General features: G+C 38.3%; 1 protein-coding gene and 1 long non-coding RNA gene across 4 annotated transcripts in view; one reads left to right on the plus strand and one right to left on the minus strand.

Moving 5' to 3' along the window:
• PPARG (peroxisome proliferator activated receptor gamma) overlaps nt 1–7,696 on the minus strand; it is a 56,642-nt gene extending 48,946 nt beyond the window's left edge. Inside the window, exons 1-2 of one of the 3 annotated variants that reach the window (XM_032699259.1) lie at nt 7,588–7,621; nt 355–430 (exon numbers count right to left, since the gene is read on the minus strand). The gene's annotated coding sequence lies outside the window, so the exon portion shown is untranslated. Of the gene's footprint in view, nt 1–354; nt 431–7,555 lie in introns of all 3 variants that reach the window. The other 2 variants (XM_032699258.1, XM_032699260.1) reach the window with 2 other exon arrangements.
• Nucleotides 7,697–7,826: 130 nt separating this feature from the next.
• LOC116792271 lies at nt 7,827–8,400 on the plus strand. Its single transcript, XR_004359047.1, has 2 exons — nt 7,827–8,202; nt 8,287–8,400. It is a non-coding gene; the product is annotated as an uncharacterized LOC116792271 (long non-coding RNA).
• The last annotated feature ends 7,354 nt before the right edge of the window (nt 8,401–15,754 follow it).

The raw sequence follows: 15,754 nt of genomic DNA on the forward strand, positions 1-15,754 counted from the left end.
TTTTATCCCATCTAACCAGGATAAAACCTAAGCCGGTGCAACGATTCCAAGTGTATATTTTATACAAGGGATTGGATTACTGCAAAAATCCCAACCCTAAACAAGATCTTGTGAACATAATAAATATCCGCCGCACCCAGTTTAATTGGTCAAGTTGTCCAGGCTGATCACGTGAAGCAGGCCCAGAGAACAAGGCTTTGGGCAGTACCCAAAGGAAACTGTGTAAGGAACCCTCTTGGGTCTCCTATTCATGTGCCATAATGTTCTTCTCTGCATCACAAAAACAATTAACCAATTCAGGACAATTGGGAGCTCACAGCACAGCAAACACTCCAAGGGGTTTGTAAAACACACCCGAGATCCATTGGTAAGGTAATCCTGGAGAGCAATGTGGAATTTGTTTCTAATAGCGTTTCTTACAACAAAACATCTAAATAATTAAAAAAAAAAAAAAAAGAAAAAGGCAAGATAGGAACTAATTAAGCTTCTAGGGGATTTTTGGAGATTATTTTGCATTGCCTTAATAACAAAAAATACATTCAAGCCACTGCTAAAAACCTGAACCTTTCCAAGTAATTCTGGAATATTTGCTTTTTTCCTATTTTTAATTCAAGATGTGTCGTAATAAACTTTTACAATACTGATTTTGAAACTTATTCTGTAGTTAATTATAACAACTCAGATGAGATCTTTACTAAATACTGTATTCCAGGCCAGTTTAGCAATTCTGGCAATAGCTTTAGTGTAAATGTATAAAAAAAAAAGCAGGAAAATAAACCTAAATGGTGCTTATTTCATTCAGAAATTGCTCTAAAGTGAAACCCTTTTGTTCTAAATAAAGCTCAACATTTCATCTTGTTTATCATCTCAAGCCATCTTCAGCAACAGCTGGAAATTCTGAAAGTGAAAGCATATTTGCAGAATTTTTGTTTCCATGTTCTTTAATGATGTCCTAAGCAAAACTCAAAAAGCCTATACCTTTATATGGGTATCTTGCAATATGCACTCATCTATCAAACTCTATTTATGTAGACCATTACTACAGGAAATTTAAAATAAATAAAACACCAGCCTGCTTCTCTTAATATTTCTCATAATTTTAAAACTCAGATACACCAGCATGCCTTGATGTACAAATCAGGCATCTCAGATATGCAGTTTAAGTGCAAATGATGGCATCTGGGAGTGACAATAGGGAAGAAATCCAGCAAAATGCAGTAAAATCCTGGCAGAACTTTAGGGACTCAATGAAGTAAATCCATCCACTCTCCTGGTTAACTTTAGCAGGGTTGGAGGAACGGCTGCATCGTTAGGGCAGTGCAAGAACCCTGTTTTAGACATGCTACAAGCTAGAAAGCAAATAGATAACATATATTTCCCTTACCCTGAAGGGAATGAGACCTTCAGAATGAGACCCTCAGCCAGTAGCCTCTTCAAAACTTCTCATGATTCCATTAAATATGGTCCCGAATAAGGTTAGAGAATACAGATAAACTCTGTACAAATAACTTTTTGCCCTCATGTACTTCTGTACTTGCCTAACTATAGATTTCTCTGGGTGTGACTGAAAGTAAAATTTGGTTTCTTTTTTTTTTTTTTAGCATTCATCGGTAGGATTAAAAATCAATTTAGCAATATACCACATAATAATATGCTTCTATTAAGCTTAAAAACTGAGATTCAGCACAAAATATTGTAGCTTAAATACCACTGTAGGGAACAGTAACTCCAAGGAAAACATATTCAAGATGAAACGATAAAGTCTCAGTTTTATTTACTTTGTTTACTGTAGACATAAAAAGTCAGTACCCAAACCTATCATGAGGAAATATGTACATTATGAAAGGCAGTAAATAGACGTGGCTGCATTTTTCCACAGGCCCCCATATTAGATAGCACCACAAAGCACCAGGTTTAGGTAGTAAAACCTGTTTTTCTGACCACCCCTACTAGAAGATCTTGGTGTGAGTGTTAAAGCCTGTAATTAACATTTTTCTTTTCATAGTTCCTTTTTTTTTTGGTGTAACAAAGTGACTCTTTTGGTAGCCTGACGTATCTCTCAAGCCACTATGCCTGAGTACTTACTTCACAGCAATATTAAAATAATACCCTAGCACAGACAGTGCAAATCTACATCAGTCTATTTGTATATAGATAGCAACCTAAGTTCAAAGCCTCTCAAACTTCAGAATTGCTGCTTCACAGCCACAAATAGTTACAGCAGTTACACAACATCTGTGTTCAATAAATCTAAACAAACACACAAGTACTATGGACTTATAATGCAATATTATAACATAAAATTCCACTTTATGCAATGCAGTGTAATCACATATTGTGTAAAAAGTTAAAGACGAGATCATAATTCTGGGCAGGACTACTTTGTGCAAATATGAAATCCTCTGAAAAGAAAGACTTTAACCCAGTGGAAAAACATAGGATACAATAAGAAAACCTCCATTGCTCTGACTTATCCTATATGAATATTCCATGAAAGCTAAAAGTGTTTGGATGAAAATAAACATATTTAGAATTTTATACATATGTCTGGGTAAGTTAGAGGAATCGTAGATAAAAGTCTATAAAAAAGTACAGGATTCGGACAGAAGGGAATCTCAAATGTGCCTCAATCAGATCTGTGATAAAGAGGAAAGACTGGAGTCCCCATGGAGCTCATGAAATTCCAACAGTCCATAAAGCAGCACAAAGTACACTGTTTTCCTCCCATGACAGCTGCTGTAAGACCAAAACTAGAACTAGTGTCTAATTTGAAGGTCTGGAATTAACTAACACCAACTTCAGTGTCCACATCAAAACGGTAATATTTCATTTAAAGAAATGAATCACAAACACCAGTACTCCAGATAAATATACTCCCCCTGTTACACTGGCATTTCTTATACAATTTAAAGAAAAATAGGTAGGACTTTTGCTATAATATATATTCATGGTTATCTAATTTCAGGCCTTTAGTCTCACTGAGCAAACAGCAATTCCTTTCGAGTCAGACCCCATATTTTCAGCATACTAAACACACACATGGGTAGTAATTCAGTAGCAATTGTGTGGAAGCAAACAGTGTATAGGACAAAATTTCTACCACTGAACGTAGATTGCAAACCTGACTCTACTGAAACAGCAGATCGACCACTGACCTCACAGAAGCTGGGATCTTTTTTCTATGCTCTGTGCACCTTCCAATAAACTAACATTTCTTTAATAGTGTGGAGTGTTCTGTATATTTTTCTACTGGGATATTAACCAATATTTATTATACTGTGTTATCAGAAGTTATATATAGCCTTTCAGTCTTGCTGAGATAAGTAGGAAGGCTTTCTATAACAGGTTAATACCCTCCCTACACACACACATGCCCTACAAGCACGTCCATAACCACACACATACATTCACCTCAGTAGGCATGGAGCCCACTTGGGCCCGAATATACATCGACAAAGCTACGTAAGCTTTGTGTTTTTTAAATTGCTAATTATCAACCAGCAGAGTAGACTTTGGGATTCATAGACTTGAATTCCTAGACTTTGTCCTCAAAGTGCAGACTGCATGGCATGGAGGTGATCTGCTTAGTCATGAGGAAAGGGGGTGGCTGATGCAAGTCCACAAAGCATCCACCTGCTAGTCCATTCCAGAAATGCACTGCCCGGCTCCTGAGGTAGTGCCTTATCCTCCCCTTTCCAAGCAGGATATTTTCTCTATTTGCAGTGAAAGCCAGTGAAACTGCTAAGTAAGAACAGCTCTATTTAGAGAATAGGATACTGCCTAGAAGTTGAGGAGTTTTTTGCTGTAAATGTGGAGATTTATTACACATATACATAACTTAGTTGTCATAATTTTGTAAGAATCATTTACTGTTGTAAGCATAAATCACTGGAATTTTAAATTTAATTCTTTGCATCGATTGCATCCCGATATTGTGTGTCCATTGTAAATGTGTAACTATTTGCATTCTCATGTCATAGATCATATAGTATTAAGGATAAGGGCAATTATTACATTTGAGTGAGTAACAAGATGGCCCCAATCTTGACTAGGCTGCTGGGTACTAGTGCAACACAGGTAATTAAAAATATCTATATAGTTCACATATCATGAATTTTAATTGGAGAATGATGTCATTGTTTAGTTCAATTCTATAGACTGGTTTATGAGAGGGCAAACAGGCCAAATAATGTAATTGAAGGTGTGGGTGGAGTGGGAGAAAAATGTGAACCTCATCAAATTGACTTAAGTTCTGCGAAAGTTTTCAGATATGAAGACTGAAAACCAGGCCTTGCTTTTTTTTCCCCCCACTCTAAATTTAAAGAACAAGAGTCTACGATAGATTTACTTCTACTTTTGCCTTGTGAGAGGAGCTGACAACTTTTAAGTGACAGGCAGAAGAGAATTCCTCATTGCGGTAGAAGACCTGATGCTGAAGTAGGAACTCAATCTTCCCTAGGGTTGCCACATGTATTTTCTCCTTATATATTTCCTTATACCTGCAAGATGTGGAGTATCCCAAGCCCCACTCACCACAGGTTCTAGTACTGGGGTGACAATTTGCTCATCACCAGCATTTTCTACATTGTCACTGGAACCTGAAAGCAGGTACAACTGAGAAAAGATGGACTAGTCTACATTTAAAAAAAAGCACAACTGAAAAAAAGCCCCAGACTTTCCTTTGTATAAAATAAAAAGGGGAGGGGGGAACAGACAAAAGAAACGTAAAAGCTTTACCATTTAATGTAGGAATCAATTTACATTTCATATTCCTGAGAATCAAAATATCTGAAGACAAATCTTATGGCTCTTTCATTTTTCATTCTGCCTTGGAAAAATCTCCATAGGGAAAAAGATGGGAGCAAAGAGGAGATTTTTTCCCGAAGTACTCTGTACTAGTTAAATTAGATCCTTGAGAACAGACCTCTTAATGGGAAACCCCAGCTTCTGTTTGTGTCATGGATGTGTAGGACTTGAGTACAACCATGTTCTCTTGCTTTGGACTGGTTCTAACTTTTTCTTTAGTTAGTTCACAAAAAGTTATCTGACACATAAAGAACATTTGGCATAAAGTACCTGAAAAATAGATCCCTGCTGCAAAAAAAAATACATCATTATGGAAACGATTTGAACAAGGAGGACTCATCATCTAATAGCCTACATTTAATAAGCCTATCAGTGATTAAAAAAATAAACCAGTAGCAATAACTAATGGGAAGTATTGTATCCATGACTCCAAAAGAACCCAGCATGGAGACTTTATAATTGTATTATAATTTCTCTTGAGAAATAAACTGCACTGGAAATTGTTTTACTGCATGACTTTGGTGGCCATGGGAATAAACCTTGTGACAAAGGATTGTAAAAGAAATGCAGATTCTGAATATCAAATACAGGCAACTAGAGATCCACAACTAGGTTACAAAAATGCCCAGTAAATATATCCAGCTCCATTCTGAACAGATTATATGTAAAAAAAAGGGCCTCAGAAATCAAGGTGAAACAACCAAGTGCCCTTTTCGTTATTTAGTCCGGCTTTGTACAAGACAGAGTTTTTATTCTACTTTTAAACTTTCCCTTGTTTTTACAATACATCTTTTCTCAAAATTCATTAGCCATTGCTATAAGCAGAAAATTTTACTGACAGTAACTGAAGCTGCGCCTAAATTTATTTTATCGACTTAGAAATGCAGTTATGGTTATGAAAAGAAGTTCACGAAAGAGTCAGATTTAGAAGCAGTGTTGATAGTGGGTGTTTTTATCGGTACCATAAGGAAGGTTAAAAGGCATAGCTTCAGTATTTTTCAGTTAAATTCTAATGTTTTGCCACCTTCTTTTGGTGAGAATTTTCTGAGAATTCATTATATGAAATATAAATGAGGAAAACAAGAATTATTCATATATTCTATGTTGTAATGGAAGTTGCATGGAATGCTGATGTTTAATATATTGTATTATCCAAGAATTTGACATTGAAGCATTTCTAAGAAACACACACTATCTTAAGGCTAATTACAAGTGTATAGTCTCTGAACCACTACCAGCTAGTGGGGTATTTTACAAAACTGATGTCTAAGAACATCAAAATTCAAAACTTGCCTGTGTAAAATATCATTAAATTATATTTCTGATTAGTTATCAAAGTCCATGCCAACTATTTTTTCAACTCTCCCTCCCCCTGACAAGTCCACGCTTATATTGTGCCACGTCTTAACGCACTGCTAACAGCAATTCCTTACAATCTCGTAATTAAATCTCTAAGCAGTTTCTGCAGCAATTTTTTTTGTGACAGCCAAAGAGAATAATGATGTCAAACACATGACTTCATGCAACAAATTCTGATGTTAATGAGAGCACAACATTTGCAACTTCTTTTCAAAGGAGAGGGCTGAGTACTGTATGTCATAGTCACTTGGTGTACACTGGGAATTTTTAGTTAACTAGTAACAACTCATAGTAATCTTTTGAAAAGTAAATTACTTATTAAATTATAGACTAATTGGTACCAGAAAAAGAAAATTTTAATAGACATTTTTAAATGGAATCATGTGCCACATCAAAAGCTTATTCAGAGATGGGGCAGTGAGCCACAAATACAAGGCTATGTCAAAACCTAGTTATTTCCAGAAGAATTATAGTTGATCCATCTGATTTAAAGGAACTTAGACTCCACAGTACATGAAGAAATTGATAATTTCCTGAGCTTTCAATCAGAATAAATACCAGCCTGACATCCCTAATATTAATAAATGCATCCCTGTTAAGTCAGCATTGTGTTCTCGTGTGTACACAGTGCCTCAAAGTTACAACACCACAGGAACTTGCACTCTCTAGCTGCAGAATACCCTGGAGAGAAATGACACTAGGAAGATTACAAAATGCTCCTGCGAACCTGAGGCATGCCATCAAGACACAATACATTTCAACATAGCATCTTAGTTGTTGCAGGCTCAGAAAGGCTCCCCGACTTTCTGCGATTGAGAAATTTAAAATAAATAAATAAGTAAAAGGCTGTTCATTCATTAAGAGCAGGAGCCAGGTGAGCCCAGCACTGCCCTGTGGGTGCCTGTCCCCGAGGCCGCGGAGCCGCATCAGCTCCCCCTGCCCGGGGGAATCCCCCCTGCAGCCCCCGAGCATCCTCCCCGGGAGCGCCCGCGCCGGCCCCGGTACAGCACCATGGACACAGCGCCCACGCTCCCGCGGGCAGGAGGCTCCGGCAGAGGCACCTGGAGGCGGCCAGGGGTGCTCCGGGCCCCGCATCGCGCTCCCCTCCCGCACCGCCCCGCGGGCTCCGCAGCGGCCCCGCCGGCCCCGCTCCCCCCGGGCCGGGCCGAGCGCCCCGTTGTCCTCCCGCTCCAGGAACAGCCTCGAACCCCGCCCCGCTCCTGCGGAGCCGCCGTCCAGCCCCGGCACCCCGAGCATCCCCGGCGGGCCGGGGCTCCGCGCTCTGCCCGCCCCGAGCCCGGTAGCCCCCCGGCCCCTCGGCCCCTCACGCCGCCCCTGCCCGCGGTTCCCTCAGCCCGGCGCTCTCCTCGCGCCCCCGCCGGCCCCTCACCTCGGGGGACGGTCCCCGCAGCCCGCACTGACCTGGCGCTGTCAAGTCTCAGCGGGAGAAACTGTTCCCTTCTAGTGGGATAAACTCCCCGGCTCGGCCCGTCCTCCCGGGCAGGGACCGCCTCCCCCCGCCGGCACCGCCTCCCGCCGGCCCCCGGCGGGTGCTGGGGGGAGCGGAGCGGGCCGAGGGGCCGAGGGGGCGGTGTGCCGAGGGGACGGGCCGGGGGCCGGGGAGATGGGAACGGGGGCGGCCGCGGCCACAGGCACGGGGACAAGCGGGGCAGCGGGTCCGTGAGGAGGAGAACGAGGGGGAGGAGGCACCGCGGCTCCGTCCTCTCCCCTTCAGACCGTCCCTCCAGCCCAGCCGGTTCCCTCCGGGTCCGCGCCCGCCGAGCGGAATCACCCGCCTGTACCTGAGGGCAGAGCGCGGGCCCCAGAGTAGATCTGGAATTTGATCTCTGCTCCCTGTAATCTCCTGTAACTGAAAATTCAGTTTTTCCGCCTGCTGACTGCTTTCTCTTTTGCCTTCCCATTCTCCAGCCTCCTCCTCTCTGCGCTGTGTAGTTGGCTTGGTCACCTCACGTCAGGTTGTGTCCTTCTGTGACAGGAGTAAAGGCTTTTCTGAAAAGGTTTTTAGCAGTAACAGAGGTAAATCAATTTCTTCTTTTCCCCTCACTTTTTTTTTTTTTTTGAAAGCTAGAGATTATCTCTTCCCCCTTCTCCCCCCTCCAGGAATGCAGGGACAAGAGGTATAGGCTGTGTTCGGTACCTCTCCAGAAGCGGCAAGTCCCAACAAGCATGTCACCTCCTCTATCTCCGATTCTTTTAAAAAGAAGTTAGATGAGGGAAAAAAAGCGTAAAATCAACAGGTTTTAGAGAGTCATCCCATAACTCAAGATGCCCCAGGATACAACAGTTTGTCTTTAAAACCTCTTGATCCCTTGGACATCACTGGAAGATTGAAGGATTCTAAATTTGCCTCATTATGGTTCTTAGTCATCAAGCGTTTTGAAAGAGAGCCTACATTTGCTTTATTATTTGTATACTGAAGGCAATTTATAGATTACAGTTGAACACGTCAAAATACCTGGACTACCTACAGATACTAACTTTGCCTACAGCCTTTTGTTTATGAGAACAACCTTTTTGTCTGTAGAGGCTTGAAGCCTTGTGTTAATTTTTGAGAATTATCTGTCTATTTGTATAGGCTTGAGGTGTTACCTCTGCCTTAACAGATCAAGGAATTTTTTCTCAATTCATGCTTTTCCCCCCATCTGATTTTTTAGCCCTAGAAATGTGGAAATATTTTTTCGTAAGTGACTATTTTTTGTTTGGTTGGGGTTTTTTAAAATTGTTATTTTTATTAATACACTCATGCAGAATTAGAAGCCAGGTACTGAAAATAGTAGAACAAAACCTCAGAATTAACTCAAAATGTCATGGATGAACAAACAGGCAAATCTGGGTAAAATAATGTGAACATTAACAGAGGTTTTAAATACGTAAATTATTAATATTTCTAGCCACATTACAGCAATATCTGTAAAGTTTCAATAGGAAGTTAAAAGGAGAAGGATCTTAGCTGGACGCTCCACAGAGTTCTGATTTATTCTGATGAGAACACAATAATACTGATCTCTGTGTGAACTACTGGAGAATGTATCAACTGAGTTTAAATGTCTGGATAATAGAGGATCCCTCCCAAAAATCAAGGGTTTAAGATGCAAATTTTTTAAAACTCCATGAAACTGGAACCATTCAAAAAATTGTCAGGTATTGATGAACATCCAACTGTGACTGTGCACTCAGACTTTGAGTAGAGACTTTTAATCAGTGCAGAAGTGAAGCAGAAATACAAAGTTTTGATTTTAATTAAATTGCATGGATGAGACAGGCATATCTAACTCAGCCCAGGGAAATCAGCCAAACACAGCTTTCAGGAAAGTATTACAAATACCGTATCATTTTAATTCTGTTCTTAGCATTATATTCTTCTTAGCAAGTCCATCCTTTGAACAGAACTCATAAAATATAAAGCAGAAACAGTAATGTTGACTTATGTACAAGTTACTTAGATTTTGTAAATATACATTTTAACAGAGTGAGACAGGAAAGGAAAAAAGTTACTTAGTCTGATTTCCTGCTTAACGTAGATTTTTAGGTAGGATTTGGTACCTCATTAAATGTTTCTTTTAGACAGACAGCTAATCTTATTTTGAAGAATCAAGAGATGAAGAACCCATAAATTTTCTTCGGTAGTTAAAAGTATGCCTTAATTATAATTTGAATTAATCAGTTTTTCCTTAACAAAGAGTGGTTTTTTTCCACACATGAAACACAGAAAGCCAATAATTTCTGTATTGGGAAAGAAATAGAATAGGCTACAAATAAATTATCTATTCTATAATTAATTTTGGTGTCTTTATACTGTAATGAAATGGTCATAATAAAGAAATTATCAGTTTCTCATAAGCTTTTGTTTGCATTATTTGACTGCACAGTTCTTGATGATGCGGACTTTCTCCCTGACTTATCTGAGAGAATTCCTAAGTTTGGCTGGGACCTCTAGGTGTTATGAAACCAACTTGAAATATGAGGCTCAGGCCTTCCTGAACCATGGGCAATTCTTCCTGACATTCAAAGAGAAGCAGAAAAGAACCTCTCAGCATCAGTTCTAGTTTTAAAATTAGGTCATAATTTGTCTTCACAGAAGATCAATTATACTTTGTTTTTCTTATTGGATATAAAAGCATTAGTTAGTTATTTTCATGCGAAAGAACTGTATTTTATATTAATTTTATTAATTCAGTTTTTAATAGTAAGTCTCTCTGAAGCATTTATTGCATGTGAAAAAATATTATTTCTGCATACACTTATTACTGACTGACTGTACATTATTAATTTCAATTATTCAGAAAATTTGAAGCAGATTAAATTGAATCATATGGCAAAAATAATCTCACTGCGATGAGAAAGAGGGAAATCTTGTGGAATCTCAAGATGGATAAAGGTATTGGTAATGACCAAATAACCTCCCTTAAACAGTTTAATTTCTCTTTCCCATCTTAATGAATGAATTTCTGTGCAACAGTTTCTAAGGAATTCCAGGGAGGGTTTATGGTTAGAACAATGAATATACCAGAGACTCTCTGTGATGCTGTGATTTGTATGATTGGCACGAAAAGGGTAGAAATCTTATAAGGATATAGAGGTGAAAGATTTATACCTCTTCCCCTCTCTGCAAATGTACAAGTTCCAACTTCTACTTACTTTTGATATTTCCATTGTGTCTGTGCTTTCAGGCTCTGGGTGCATTACACAAGTTTAAAATCCCAAATCTCACAATGCATCCTGTCCCAGAATTTTGGATAGAAGGAAGAAGTAGCCAAACTTTTATCATCTAAAGGACAATCTTATACACTAACAGGGTGACCATAAATCTGCCGGTTAGAAGAACAAGTTCTGCTTGTGGAAATTGCCTTGGTTTAAAGTAATGGAGTTTAGGAAAGCTAAAAAACTACTGTATTGCTACCTTTTCTAAAGTTACCCTGTGTACTTTCTCTTTTGTAGTGTCATATTTTAATTCATATATCTGGTGTTCTTTTATTGATAAAAAGCATATCTTATTTGTCTTAGCATATCTTACCTCTGTCTTATTGACAGTTTTTGGTCTGGGAAGGCGTGTTTTTAAAAAGTAAGTCATAATATTCCACCACACTCCTATCTATCCTCGGCTGTCACATTCTGGATATAAGACACTTCTACTTGAAGGAAATCAGAAGTTTCGACTGCTAAGAGTAGCATTTTCTACAGATCTATGGCAAAACCTAGAGAATAAACTGCATTTCTTTAACCGATGGTAGAGGACTCCCCCTTGGTATGATTCCAAGCTTTTTGGAGATCTCACTCCAGTATTTTATGCCGCATTTCACACACTGTGCCTCGGCTCCAGCAGCAGTGAGAGGACAAAGCATAATGCCGATTTTTCATAGATAACTGTTGAGCGGGTCAAAACAAGAACCCATTACAAACAAGCCTCCTTTGCCTGAACTTTGAGGCTTAGATTAAAAGAGAACGAAATCCAAATCATGCCTGTTTTAAATTCAGTAAAGCCAAGATCACACCAGGCTGCCTACATCTAATTATAATGTTTTTTTCATGATCCTTATTCTCTCCCCAGCTCTTGACTTTTCTGATTTCATCCTCTCTTGAAGAGAATAACTTCCTCTCTAGGATGGTCTGGTTCTTCTCTAATTGCATATTATATTTGTATTCTGGTCCCATTCTGATCAAATGGGCCCAAATTGCATATCACACACAGTTAGCAGGCAAAATAATATATAGGAATAAAGAGCTCAAGCATATACTGCTATCTGTCAGATTTGTTAATCCATCAGAAATTTATTTTGGAAGGAATCCTTTAAAGAAACTTAAAATTTAGGGTCATTTTGAGTCTCATTTAAAAACAGTTTATCCTAATTTCTTGGGAGATGGTGTTAAAACAGATTTATGAATGTAACTTGCTCAACCCCAGAAATTCAGATTTCTGCAATTACACATGCTTAGACATCTGAAATTAGTAGCTGATGCAACCAAGACTTGGCGTTGTGCTAATCTAAGATGGGAAGGAGGTGGCTGGTCTTGTGGTTAAAGCATGGGACTGGCTGCTGAGAGGTCTCGCTTCTATTCCTGGTTGTGTCACTGACTTCCTGTGGGTCACTAAGTCACTTAGCTCTGTCTCATTTTACTCATACAAAAAACAGGAATAATAGTTACATTGCTAAAGCACTGTGAGACTGAAGTCATTGGTGTCTATACAATTATTTTATGCTCATAAAAGGATTTTGTGTATAATTGTATCAGCAGATCACAACCCAAATCCCTAATTTATTTCCTTTCGTGTAATTTGCTTATTTTCTCACACGAGAATTCACCAATTCCAGTAAAGACTAAAAACTCCGAAATGCAAATTTTAACTTCCAGCATTTAGAGAACTTTGCTTCCAGGTTCTAATTAAACATTTGTTCATTAAGAGAATTGAGTTTTCTTTGTAAGAGTGTGAGAAAGGTAGTTTTGCGCTATTTACTCCCTCATAATTGTTAAAAAATAATTAATATTCCCCCTCCCATTGTTTCTTTTGGAGGACTGTGTGAAGATCTCTTGGTACTTCCATTTCCTATAACCTTTGTCCCGCTTTATGGTTTTTATACATTGTTGTGATGGAATCAATTTGAGCCACTATTTTTAAAATCCCTGGTTTTTACATATTTTACCCGAATCTCCAGGGTGCTCAGATAGATGTAGGAAATACTGCTGGTCTGTTAAAGGATGATTCTGTAGAAAAACTGTTTACACTGTAGCTACTACATCCCAGCAACTCCTGGTATATTCCTTGCCTTAAGGATTAGTTCTCAGGATTTCTGTCACAGTGGCACGGATCTCATGGTCATGGTACCACAACTTTTATTTCTATTGCAGAGGATTTTTAAATCAATGTGGCTCTTTCAAATGTCTGGCAAATTAGGTTTATGTACTTAGATGCTTACACACATTTTAAATACTTTGTAATTATTTAGGACAGATGTAGATAGTAAAGACTGACACAGAATTAGATGACATTCAGACTATCCTATGGATTTAATTATAATGGCTTAAATACATTCATTAATCTTTAGAACCAATAGATTGAATGGCTTTTGATAACAAGATCAAAAACTGAAAAAGCAGTTCTTTGATTGTCTTTGTAATTAGTATATATTATTATAAAGCTAACTATTCTAAAATCATGTCATTTTTAGTCATGTTAGTTTTGAAAGAATCACCAGGAGTGCCATAAAAATAAGGTGGGAACATCCTTTTCTTACATCTCACAAGTTGTACTGCAGAGGCTTCTTTTCCCATGGATGTTGTTACCCCTGGGGTAGGTCCAACCAAATACACACCAAACTCTGCCTTCTGACTTCCACACAGGCAGTGCTGGGAGACTCCCGACAGCAGCACAGTGAAAACGTGCATCAAGAGTTGTGCTATCAGGGCATAATATTTTCCAGTGCTGCTTTGTGTAAATGTACACAGATGCTAAACTCAGATGAGAGTTTCTACTGCGTAAGCAATACCTGCTTACTCTGAGATTAAATCTTCATCATAAAACGCGCTGCCAACACACAGGGAATTTTGCTGGGCAGAGAAGCAGCGACTTTAATCCTTGCTGATCCTCGAATTTTGTTTTGCAGAAGTGCAAGAAAGTAAAATATGCCAGGCAGTGCAGCTTGAAATAGCTATTATATTACAGTCAACACATTTCGTTCATGCAAATAGTTCCGTTGCTTTGTCTGCTGCTCTTCTGAACTGACTCTTGTTAGTCTTTCAAATAAGTCATTATTTTCATTTAAGATCTTAAGACACTTAAAAAATAAAGTTAATAACTGGTTGTTAGTCTGTGCTAACCATTAGAGGATGCCAGGTAACTTTAGCAGTGAATCAGGGGCTATTTTGGGAGAAAAATATTACAATAATTTGCAGGAAATAACCTTTTTGTTCCAAAACAGCTGTCATTGAACACTATTATATCTACAACAATTAAAATTATCTTTGGTAACTTTTAGTATTTGGCACTGCTCCATTATTGTTCAGTTAAATATTTTTCAAGTATGTTAGGACTTCTGCCCACTGTGTGCTTGAAACCCTTCGTTATCAATTAGAGAAGCTCTCGTTTTTGTCACACTGGAGTCTCTCAGGGCAGGATGTGTGATATCTTCTGCCAAGGTGCTTTGCCACTCTGTAGAATGGAAACAGGACTTCTCCTGAGCACTGAGGGCTCAGTATTGGCACGATAAAATTTACCTTTCCATGCAAAGTATTGAATGCCAGAAAAAAAAAATAATACAAAAAATCTGCTAGCTAACATATAAAGTGAATTAGGAAACGTGCAAACATCCTGGTGAATTTAAATAGCTGGTTGGATCAGAAATGGAGGAAAAATAACACTGGGTCAGGAACAAAACACAAAGCAGCCAGAAACTTTGTATTTCTAATTTAGGTTATAAATACTCACTGCTAAAAACTTCATTATTACAAAATGTAGTTGATTAATAAAGGACAGTTTTGGGGGGGGGGGGGATTTAGTTGATGGCTTTAATATGCTTCAAATACTAATTAAAAATATTTCCACATTGCTGAGGCTTTTTATTTCCTCAGATTGTAACTAGGTGACATGCAACTAACATTTTTTGTGCTTTTCAGAATGAAATCTCTATTATTTATATTGTAATAGCACTCGTTATTCCTGTCTATGGCTTTGAGTGCTCAGCATTAGCAGAGCAGAACTGAAAGAGCTCTTCAAAGATTCTATTTTACATATGCTACTTATGGTAATATTTTATTAATAGGCTATTTGCATACAAAAGAATGTTTACTTGTATTTCCATCAGTGTGAGTTAATATAGAAGCACCTTCAATGTGAAATGTATCAAATGCCATCAAACTTATTTTTCTACATAAGATTTTACTCTGTGAACTTCATTATTAGTATTTTCCTACCCTCTGTATTGTTGTGGTAGCAAAATAATGCAATCTTGGGAATATACAGAAGACATCGTGTTGCTTTGTGGTCTTTGAGTTTTATATATAGTCATAAATAATAAAATGTAGCAGTTTAGTACATTGTGGACTAGAACCTGGCAACCCACTGTTGTTTCAGTGAACTAAAGTAAATTTAATATAAACTCTCCTACTTTTATTTGAAATTTTCCGAGAGTTGAGCCTGATCACTCCTTTATGTATTTGTTGGTCTCTGTGGACCTTTCATTGTTCTGTGTATAGTTCTTTGGTCCAGCAGTTGAACCTGAAGCCAAAGCTGTTGAACCAAAGTATAAAAATTAGGGGTAGAATGGTAGAACAGAAAATGTGATTAAATTGTGAAATTATGATTGAAATTTTTATTTCATTTATTCCTTCTCAAATAGGCATAGTTACAAAGTATCCACATATAAGAACCTCTTTGTGTTGAGTGCAACCCATTGCTGATTTTTTTTGCTCTAAATAGGAATTATAGGTAATTCAACTTATACATTACTGAAAAGCTAGATTTTTTTTAAGGATAACGTACAGATAAAAAAGTGTATCAGAAAGGAGGATTTTCTTATTGCAGCCCCTCTTCTTAGAGCGTAACAGTTCAAACTAGGCCACAACTGATGTCACT

This window comes from Chiroxiphia lanceolata, chromosome 11, assembly GCF_009829145.1.
Source record: "Chiroxiphia lanceolata isolate bChiLan1 chromosome 11, bChiLan1.pri, whole genome shotgun sequence".
In the NCBI taxonomy this organism is placed as follows: Eukaryota; Metazoa; Chordata; class Aves; order Passeriformes; family Pipridae; genus Chiroxiphia; species Chiroxiphia lanceolata.